The sequence below is a fragment of the Castor canadensis genome, chromosome 1 (assembly GCF_047511655.1).
Source record: "Castor canadensis chromosome 1, mCasCan1.hap1v2, whole genome shotgun sequence".
Taxonomy (NCBI): Eukaryota; Metazoa; Chordata; class Mammalia; order Rodentia; family Castoridae; genus Castor; species Castor canadensis.
Window position 1 is genome coordinate 112,149,332 of NC_133386.1, and position 11,407 is coordinate 112,160,738.

Consider the following 11,407-nt stretch of genomic DNA (forward strand, 5'->3'; position numbering starts at 1 on the left):
AAGGAAGAAATCCTGAATTAACCCTGAGGTCTGGAAATACAGTCTTCACCCTTCCATCCCCACACCACCCCAGAGCAATTGTGACTTGCTGGAGAAGACTCAGAAATCTCCACGTTACCACTTTGTTCTCTTTCTAAAATTACTCAAATAGCCATGATGCAATGGGAAGAGTATGAGCTTTGAAGCCCATCCAGATCTGGTTTGAATCCTAGCTCTGATCATGGACAAGTTTACTTGATTTCCCTGATTATACTTCCTTGATTCCAGAGTGAAAATAATAATTCCTCTTAATAAGGGCTAGGGATATAGCACAGTGGTAGAGCACTTGCCTAGCATATGTAAGGCATGCTGGGTTTGATTCCTAGCAATGAAAAAAAATCCCCTCTTCTAAGGTGGCTTTTAGATGAAATAACTTAGATATAGCTGCTACATTGGCATCGAGGCATTGCTCCCACCTCCACCACTACTAATCCTTCTCCCAAAAAACTCAAGTGCCTCAGAGACCTCCCCCTTCCACTAGCTATTACTGAGCATGGGGACAGCCACCTGGAGCAGGGGAATGAGAACTACAGCTGCTGTCAGAAGCCTTGAATTCCAGGTATGACCTTCACACTTTTCTTTTCTCTTGCAATACTAGGGCTTGAACTCGGAGCCTACACCAAAAAAACTAGTCCAGGCCACCCAGGAGCTTCCAGATCTCCCCAACCATTATGCTGACTCCCTGGTCTCTTTAAGCTCACAGCCCAGGGGCCATTAGGGTTGGCTGAAGACTCTGATATTAATGAAAGATGCTCTCAACACTACTTGTCTCTGTTTCTTGCCAGCCAGGAACACAGACAGATCCTCTGGCAAACGCATTTCCCTCTAGTCCTGGGCATTCTGAGGCAACTTAATGGATAGATGGCTTGGTGAGGATCTGGCTTCTTTTCCTCTCCTTTGTCTCTTTCCTTCCTTCATCTCTCATCTCTGTCTCTCCCTTTTATGTGGGCTTCTTTCTAAATGCACACTTCTTACTCTTTCCTTACCTCTTTTCCCCTTTCTTCCCCCTTATCCTTATCCTCCTTAATCTTCTGCCCACTTCCTTTCTCATTATCTAATTTCACCTCTTTTTCTCATAACATCATTGTGTATTTTCCCCTATCTTTAAAACTCTTTAAGACAGCATCCCTTTTAATGGGCATTAAAGGTCATCACAAAACATAGCACAATTTCCTGAACTATTTTCCTACTTTTAGACAGTTATGTTGTTTCTAGTTTTTCACTGTTGTACATGGTACTATCAAAACAAATATCATTGGAAATGTCTAGACATTGAAGATTTTTTTGTATCAAGCTAATAATTTCAGAGCATAAGGTGCAGACCACCTATATTTGAATCTTAATTCCCCTACTGATGAGGTATATGATCTAGGAACTTAACCTTTCACTGCTTCAGTTTCCTTATAGGAAATGAAGACATTAACAGTAACTTCTTGGGATTTTTTTAAGGTTAAATAGAGTAATAAATGTAAAGCATTTAGAACAACACCTGGAATTTAGTAAGCTACCAAAAGGTATCAGCTATTATTTGTAGTGTTATTGAGTAAGAACAATTGATGCTGAAAACAAGTTAGAAAACATTGTTACTCTTATTGAAGGACTGGGAAAGAGTGGAGAAAGTTATCAGACTATTGCAGAAGTCTGTATTTGGGTTGGCAGAGTGGAGGTGGGGACAGGGATGATGCACTGCTTCACCTCGGCAAATGTAACTATTCGATTTCCACACTGTTACCATACAGCCCAAGTATAGCCGCAAGCTTCTTATCTTTCCAGGTTTCTACCACTGTTTAATCTGAGTTAAGGTACAGGATAGGCTTCTTTACATCCATGTCTAGAACAATGGTTTCCACCATTAGAATCACCGAAGTAGAGGGGTAGGCAGACTTCAAAGATGGACCCAGCAATCCTTACTCCTGTAAGAAAAATGATCTTTTCTATCAAAGTATATGTCACCCTCTTAGATTACTTGAAATTCCTCAGGTCACCATCTTAGATGACTTGCATTGTTTAAAGGGTTCCTATTTCTTCTTCCAGATTCTTGTACAGCTCCATTGCCTTCAAAAGCTGCCCACCAAACTGTGTGCTGTAACCGATCTCCCAAGCCTTTTAGCCAATTGAGAGAGACTGTGAGCCTTTGACCTGGACAAATCCCAAGTAAGAGGCAGATACAACTGCACCAGGAATATAAGGAAAAGCCACTATTGGCCATTTTGTGGAGTGAATACATGCTTGCACCCTTTTGATCAAAAGAAATTGCCTTGTCAAGATTTTCTCTCTCATGTGTCTGTTTTCAGCACCAGAGGGTCTTTAATTCCAGCACTCCTGGTTGTCATGCCCTTGTGCCTTGTGTAATCTCCCCAGCCGAGTGTGGGCTGGATGCAGTGGCTTGCTTCCAATGAACAGACTATGGCAAAAGTAATAAAATGTCATTCCCAGTCAGGCACTGGTGGTTCAGGCCTGTAACCCTCGCTACTCAGGAGGCAAAGATCAGGAGGATTGCCTTTCAAAGACAGCCTGGGCAAATAGTTTGTGAGACCCTATCTTGAAAGTACCTAACACATAAAAGGACTGGCAGAGTGATTCAAGTGGTAGAACACCTCCCTAGCAAGTGTAAGACCCTGAGTTCAAATCTCAGTACCACCCAAAAGAAAATGTCATTTCCAGAAATGGGTATAAAAGATCCATTTTGCTTTCAGTTGTAGCAGTCTCAACATAAATCAGCCCCATGACATCTTAGGAGTGCAGAAGCCCCCATGACCTGGGAGAAGTGGAGGAACCAGCTTGGCCAGAGGACCAGGAGGTACAGGAGGCAAGCATGTGCCAAGAATGGACTTACGGGACTCCACTACAAACTGTTCTTTAGGTTAGGGCCTAAGTCACATACGTATATATCCCCACTCCAGCACTCGGTGGGGCACCTGGTTTCCACACCCTCTGTGTGTCTCTCTGCTCAGCCTTTCTCTACCAATAAAGTTTCTTTCCTGCCTGTAACTCCAGGGCTCCAGCCTCTTATTCTTGAGAGTGTTCTGAGAGCAAGAACCCTTTAGTACATCTGTGGATTCCCTCATGACATCTCGTGCCCCCCACAAAGGGTCCCCATCTCCACTCAGAAAAGAGACCATATGGCTCCCTTGAATGATGGTTCTAGGGGTCTCCTGTCCAGGCTCCAATTCTTGACATCCAGACCGAGGAGCCCAAGGTAGTCCTGACAGTTGAGAAGCACAAAGTCATCTTCCTTTTGGATAGCAGAGCCCACTTCTCTGTCATCCCTTTCTCTCCAGGTCCCAGGTCTAACAACAAAGTCAGCATTTGGGGCATATTAAGCCAGTCCCTAGAACAATATTTTACCCAGCCTTTGGCATGCTCTTGGGGGAACCTCCACTTCTGCCATTCATTTCTACTAGTCCCCAAGACCCTTATCCCCTTGTTGGGAAAGGACCTCCTGTCCAAACTTAAAGTCCAAATACTACTCCCCCCCAGAGAGTATTTCTGCATGCCCCATTGAGGAACAAGTGGACCTGTCAGTCTACATGGACAGCTCTACCATTGGGAGGGCAAGAACAGCCCTTTCTGTTTGGATTCACCTAAAAGATCACCTCCACTGTGCCTGGAGTCCCCAGTCTTGGGGAAGGTAGAACAGACCAATGTATTACTCAAGCACTACCTAACCAAAGTGGCCCAGGAAACACATCTTCCCTGGCCCAAACTCCTGACCTTGGCCCTCCTCTGCCTCAGAAACACCGCAGCAAATTAGATAACATCATCCCTTTTGAGTCTCTTTATGGCTGTCTGTTTCTCACCAGTGACCTCATTCTGGATGGTGAAACAGCCAGACTTACCTCCCGTATCACCCAGCTAGCTAAGTTCAACAAATCCTAACTGAGTTACACCAAGGCATCTCTCTCATGCCCCCTCTTCTTCTCCTCCTCCCTTTCTCCTGGTGATTTGGTGCTTGTTAAAATTCCTCATGTACCCAGTGGGCCTTCAGAGCCCCTGTGGAAGAGGTCATACCCTTTGCTGCTTTCCACCCAAACAGGAGTCCTAGTGGCTGGATTGGAATCTTTATCCACACCTCCAGAGTCAAGTGCTGGGTTTCCCCTACTTACCTGGCCACTGTTAAGCCTGCTTCTAAGGAGACTCACTACTCATGTGAGCCCATCTCAGATCATAAATTTCTCTTGAAGAAAACTCCATCAGGAAAGTAACTTATGTCAGACCTCCTCCCCTACCTCTTCATTGCACTCTCTCTCACTCTAACCACAGTTCTAAACACAGTCCTATGGGTGACTTCTCCCCAATAGTAGACCTGCTTACATATGGGGCTCTAATTTTTGGTTTCCTCTTTCTGTGCTCTGTCCCACCCATGATCTGCCTTATGTTATGAGATTTGTATGTCTTTTTCTCCCTGTTTTAATGGGACAGGTCCCTCACCACCACCCATGACCCCCACCATCAACTACCTGGTCAAAATTACTAATCTCACCAACTGCTGGGTTTGTCCCAAGGATCTCTGGGCACAAGATGGGAGTTGGGGTTTCCAGACTCCCATTTACATGCTCAATTGAATCATTAGGTTACAAGCAGTGGTAGAAATTATCACCAACCAGACTGCTTCTGCCTTAGAATTACTGGCCAGACAACAGACCCAAATGTGTGCTGCTATATGTCAAAACTGCCTGGCCTTAGACTATCTTCTAGTGAGGAAGGGAGTGTATGTGGCAAATTCAACCATTCAGATGTTGCCTTCAAATTGATGATAACAAACATTGCCACTAACATCAGAAAAATCACCCATGTCCCTGTACAAACTTGGGATGGGTGGAAACCTAACAACTGGTTTGGCAGCTGGTTCTCATGGCTTTTCCCTATCCTGGGTCCCATTGTGTCCTTGGATTCCCTGTGACATCTCACACCTGTGACACGGTCTCTCTTACTAGAGTTGCAAGTTGGAAAGTCCCGTGTGGACAAGCACTGGAGGCAACCTCTCAGGTAACAAACAGTAAGGTACTGAGACCCTCAGTCTGACAGCTTGTGAGAAACAGTCCTGCCAATAACCACTGAGTGCACTTGGCAGCAGATCCTGCTTGAACTTTGACTGCGGCCTTGGGCAAGCCCCTGGGCCAGCACCCTGATTTCAACTTTGTGAGAAGCTCTGAAGCAAAGGAGCCACTAATCTGCATCTGAATTCCTCAACCACAGTAACTGTGAGATAATAAACGTGGGTTGTTTAAAGTGTTAGGGTAATTTGTTATATAGCAATAGGTAAGTAAAACAAATGGAAAGGGGAGCTATAAAAAATTTTTTAAATGAAGCTTCCTAACTAAATAGAAATCTAAGGACAGAACCCAGTCACTGGTATTTGTTAAATCTTGTCAGGTGATTCTAATGTATATCCAAAGTCCAGAACCACTGATCAGACTTCATCTCACATTTTAAAGCATTTTGTTCAAATGTAGACAGAGGGCAGGGCCAAAAGTTTTGCATTTCTAACAAGCTCCCAGTGTAGACCAATGCAGGTGGTCTCTAAAAGCACACACAAATAAAGGTTTAGAGACTAGACAAAAGACAAGGTAGGCCTGAAGTAGGTGCATGGCTCTGGAAATGGGGAAAAGCAGGAGGATGCAAACCATGTAAAGGAATGATACTGAGGTCTTGAGTCATTTAGGCATGGAGGGCCACAGTGAGACGAGCAACAGTTGCCTGGAGGTTTAAAGTGCAGAAAACAAGGAGGAAGTGAGACAGGAAATAAAAGGGAAAAGTCTATGGGGAAAGAAAAATTATAGATGCTGGAAATAATCTGTTGGTTGGGTTCATCAGGACATAATTTGTGGGGATCAGTAAAAAATGAAAACTCAGGTACTGCATGCTCAAAAATTATTAAGAATTTTAAGTGGGCACCAATGACCCACACCTATAATCCTATCTCCTCTGGAGGCAGAGATCAGGAGGATCGTGGTTTGAGTCCAGCCCAGGCAAATAGTTTGTGAGACCCTAGCTCAAAAATACTCAATACAAAAATGGGGCTGGCAGGATGACTCAAGTGGTACAGTGCCTGCCTTGCAAGCATGAGGCCCTGAGTTCAAGCCCCAGCACCAAAAAAAAAGGTAGCATCAGCAAGACATTAATCTAAACATGTGAAGCCCTGGAGCATGACAGGCACTACAGCCATGAAGTCAGCCCTGTAGCGGAAAATCAAGATTACCCACTCTAAGAATCCACCTTTGTGCCCCTATCACCCACTCCCATCCCCTCTGCCCTGGGGAACATTCACAGTGTCTGGGACCCCACTCACTCGGTACTCCCTAATGCAGCTCTAGCCTTCTGACCTGCTGTGCCTCCCCAGTGGGGCTGGAAGCTCCAGAAGGAAAGGGGTGGCTCCTTTGCAACTTCTACCACCAGGTCTCACAGAAGACCACACCTGCCTCCACTGGGTTAGTGCCCCACTGAGGCAGAGCTGTGCTGCTGTGAGCAATGCCAGCCAGTTTTCCCCTCACTCCAAGCCACACCCTGGATCTAGGGTCTCTCCTGGACTGGCCACTTTTGTACAGACTCTCAACAGATTTCATGGCCTATAACGCTCCGATTATTCCTAAACAGTTATTTTTAGCAGAGTTCTTTATGGTCCAAATAAAAAAATAGCTAATCCATCCCTGCCCCACATTGACTCTGACATGTTTGGTCTCCTGAGGTTGTTGGTGAGTTTACAGTGCTAACCTAGACACTCTCAGGATCAGAGCCTGACTGCTTTAAGAGAGACTCAGGAATCTCTTTCCAGGACTTGAGTATAAGTAAGGAATTACAACCAACTTAATGAGAAATGTGTAGTGAAACTGATTTACTTGACAGACACATGCTTCCAAGTACTTGTAATCATGTCCCAAACCCAAGAAACTGAGATGTCAAGATAGTGAAAGTAAGACAGTCTGACACTGATTTCACCTACTGCAAATTTTCCTGTATGGTTCCCAAGTTGTAGGTAAATGGTGTGATATTTGGCATCTTGCTCTGTGGTTTTGTTCCAAAGGAGGGAGAAAACCTATATTTATTGTGCTGTTCTGGGCTGGACACTGTGCTGGACATCTCACATACTATCTCATTTAACAGCAAGGAGAAGCGGAATGGCAGAGTGACGAGCACAGCCTCCTAAGACAAGCAGCAGGGTTCACGTAAACTTCGGCCACTTAGGAACTCTAAGCCTCAATCTTCTCATCTTAAAATTGATATAATAGTAGTGTCTTCCTATTGGATTCAATTATTAAATAAGTTATTATAAGTAAGGCACTCTCTCCGGGTTCTGATAGCTCATGCCTTTAATCCTAGCTACTGAGGAGGCAGAGATCAGGAGGATCAAGGTTCAAAGCCAGCCTGGCAAATAGTTTGTGAGACCCTATCACAAAAAAAGGGCTGGTGGAGTGGCTCATTTGGCAAGAGGGCCTGCCTAACAAGTATAAGGCTCTGAGTTCAAACCCCAGTGCTGGCAAAAAAAAAAAAATAGGGCAGTCTCCATTGTCAGCCATCTACTCTCATCTTCACAAGAACCTTGTAAAATAACACAGTACTACCCAACTCACAGACCAAGTAGCTCAAGTTTAGAGAGGTGAAGCAATTTTCTCAAGGTCACAAAACTAACAGTGCCATAGCTGGCTACTGATTCAGGAATATTTCAAATGCCCTATGTTAAAACCCCTTTAGGTTCCTGAAGTCTAACAAGGAACTAAGGCTTGTGTGCATCAATCACCACTTCTGGTTATACAGGCGAAAAACAGCCTGCATAGTACAGGCGGTTTGAACAATTAGCGTTCAAAGGAGGATACTACCTTACTCGTTTTTCCCTTTAATAGGCTTGGTCTCCATGTGGTCCCACGGTGACATTGGGAAGACGAAGCAACTCACCTTACAGACTCAGATCACTATGTCGCAGCATAAAGCCCAGATCAAAGGAACCAACCTTAATAAAAGTTCTCATTGGTCTTCTGTATTGTAGCACTCAACACAATCTTCTCCCAGTTCACTCACCTGACTGTCACCATGATATACATCCCATAACTGAACAAGTATATCTTTCAGAAAGACAAAAGAAGCAAGAGTTTACAAGCCTCTGAAAATGGTGATTAATTTTGCAAAATACCAAAATATATAGTCTCACAAATTCATAGGTACTTGTAGGAACAATGAAAAAACATTTAAAATCGTGACTGTTCTCAAAAATGAAAAATGCATGGAGGGGGCCAGGTGCCGGTGGTTCACACCTGTAATCCTAGCTATTCAGGAGGTAGAGATCAGAAGGATCACACTTCGAAGCCAGCCCAGGCAAAATAGTTCATGAGACCTTATCTCGAAAACATCCATCACAAAAAAGGCTGGCAGAGTGGCTCAAGATGAAGGCCCTGAGTTCAAGCCTCAGTATCACAAAAAAAACCAACAAAACCATATATATATATATATGGAACAGTCACAAAGCTAAGTTGTTTTAGGCACACATCATTTTCTTCTGATTTTGGGAAAATAAACACAGATTGTTTTCTCCCTGAGTGGTTGACTTGTGAGAATAGCCAACGAGTACCCAAGGGCTACCATGTATGTCAAAGATTGCAAGGGGCAGCTAACATTTCATACCCCATGAATCTTGAGTTGCAGCCTTTTAAGGAAGGCAAGCATCCTCAGAGTACTCAGTTTAAAGACCTTAGTCCCAATCTACTTTTCTAGTTTCTCCTCCGCCTTGTTGCCCTGTGCTTCAATCAAACTGGTGCCATGCCTGGATCTTGTATGCAATTCATACTTGTTGAATGAATGAGTGAAATATGAACAGAATCATGTCTTAAACAGACTCATGCTGCCTCCCTCCCTCCCCTCTATGAAATCTGCATTCAGAAAAGACGTGATAAGCTTTATCTAATAGCCATTGCACCTGGCCATGACAAGCCTTCAGTCTGGAGCAGAGCCTTTCCACCCAGGGAATATGTCACATTGGAATCTCAGGGAGCTCTCTAAAAACACTGATGCTTCAGTCCCACTCCCAGAAAATCTGATGCCTTCAAATGTAATAGCATCCAGACTGCGGTGTTTTTTCCTAATAGATAGCCAGAAGTGACGACTTCTGGTACAGCCCAAGCCCTTCAGGGGTCCAGAGAGTTGATGTCACTCCTCCGTGGCCAGGGAGCTAGTTGGTGACAGTAATTTTTCTTCTCTTCTCTTCTCTTCTCTCCCCTTCTCTCCTCTTCCTCTCTCTCTCTCTCTTTCCCTCCCTTTCTCTCTGTCACTCTGTCTTTCTCTTTTGAAGACAGGGTCTCATTGTGTAGGCCAGGCTGACCTGACACTTTCAATCCTCCTGCCTCAGCACCCCAGGTGTGGGGATTATAGACATGCACCACCATGCTCACCTTCAAGTGATTTTTTAATTTGAATCCAATCAATTTTTTAAAGAAAATATAGGTTCTTAAAGAGTACCTCAATGGCAGAGTGCTTGCTTAGCATTCACGAGGCTCTGAGTTTGAGACCCAGCACTGCAAAAAAGAAGAAAAGTTAAAAATTCAGAATGTCCCTGACTATAAGTGGTTTTCTTGACATTTCTCTATTTTCTTTATTCCATGTAAAAGACTTCAGGAATCACTTGCACTTTTGTTTATTCACCAAACATTTATCCAGTGTGTCCTTGTACCAGGCAATGTGCTAGCTTTAATGATGAATAACACATGGTCCCAAGGAATTCACCAACTAGTAGATACAGGCTGTCCCAAATTGAGAAAGGCTTCTAGGCACCAGGCTCTTACTTCTGAGAGGGGGACAGAGTAAATTGCCTGTTTTGCTCACAGCCATTTACCTGGCACCTGGTCCTAATAGTCACTAATGACTGTTTGTTAAATGAATGTATAAATAAGAAAGAATAAAGTCTGAGAAATGTAAGTGAGAGACAGAACTGGCAGAGTGACTCAACAATGAAATAAACCTGTTAATTTTATTCTTCCTATCTCAGTGTAACTTTGTAGTGGTTGACCAACATTTTTATATCATAGAACTCTAACTTAAATTTGCTCAAGCAAAAACGATTATTTGCTAACAACTGGTAGACGAAGGGTTGCAAATCCCAGTATGAAAACCATATAATTCAGACTGTATCTCTCTCCTGGTTCCCAGCTCAGTTTGCCTCATCTTGGCTTCATTCTTTTTCCCTTTTTTGAAACAGGGTCTCACTATTAACCCAGGCTGGCCATAAACTCAGAATCCTCCTCCCTCAGCCTCCAGAGTGCTGCAATTGCAAACATGTGCCATGCTAGTTCAGCTTATTCTCAATTCAGACCCTCTCCACATGCTAGGCATGGCCTAACTAGTACCCCAGATTTTAGAGGAGATTGGGCGTGTTCAGGGTGGTATAGACATATCCCAGCTTTTAGCAATCCCAGTAGTGACTCATATCATCACTATTGGCGGCCCCATTTTTCCATCCCTAAGCCAAACACTTAGGCTGGTGAAGAGGGTACTTTTTAGCAGTTACCCTGGGTGGCACTCCTACTCTAGGGCAGTCAGCAGGGTGCTGCTGTTGTTGACCTCACCAGGGACTATCACGGTCTCATAGTTCCCTCCATCTTTCTACTTCACCATCCTTACTTAGCATGAAAAATTTGTCTTCACCCATGTAACTTTATGGAAGCAAGACAGGTGCCACAGATAGAAATAGAAGGACTGTCTTCAAGGTAGGAGCACTCCCAGCCTTATCTGTCCTTTTTATCAGCAAAACCTTTTCCAGAAACACCCCAAGAAGACTTCACCTTAAATATCACTGGCCAGCACTGATTGGCACTGCTACACCCCTACAAACAAGGGAGGCTAGGAAATCTATCTACTTTTGACCAAATGGAGTAGAAACACCACACAATACTTGTGTCCTGTCCTTTCTCTCCCCCACTTTATACATACATACTCTTGTTGACACCCCATAGCAGCCTGGGTCTTCACTGCCACAGTAGCATATGTACTGAACTGCAGTTGGTCAACACTCACCCCTCCAGCCTTGCTAGAATTTCTACAGAAGTGCCCACATCCATCTTCCTGCATTCCCCTTCTAGAATTATAGGTCCTCTTCTAGGATTATAGAGTGCTAGGACTATAGAAGCCCACCACCACCAAGCCCAGCTTCCCAAATGTCTTGTTATATTGCTAGTGCTTAGCACGGTCCCCAACTTTATTTCATCAATGTCCTATGAGTGAGTAGAGTGACCACATGTGCCAGGCCCTGTGCAAATAAGCAGCGTCCAGTGAGCATTTCCTGGGTAGGTGGAGGATGAATATTATCACTGTCCAGTGGCTCCACCCAAAGCAGCCTGAGTCTTTCTGTCTCCCTCGCTCCTCTCATCCCAGGCTTCATTGCATT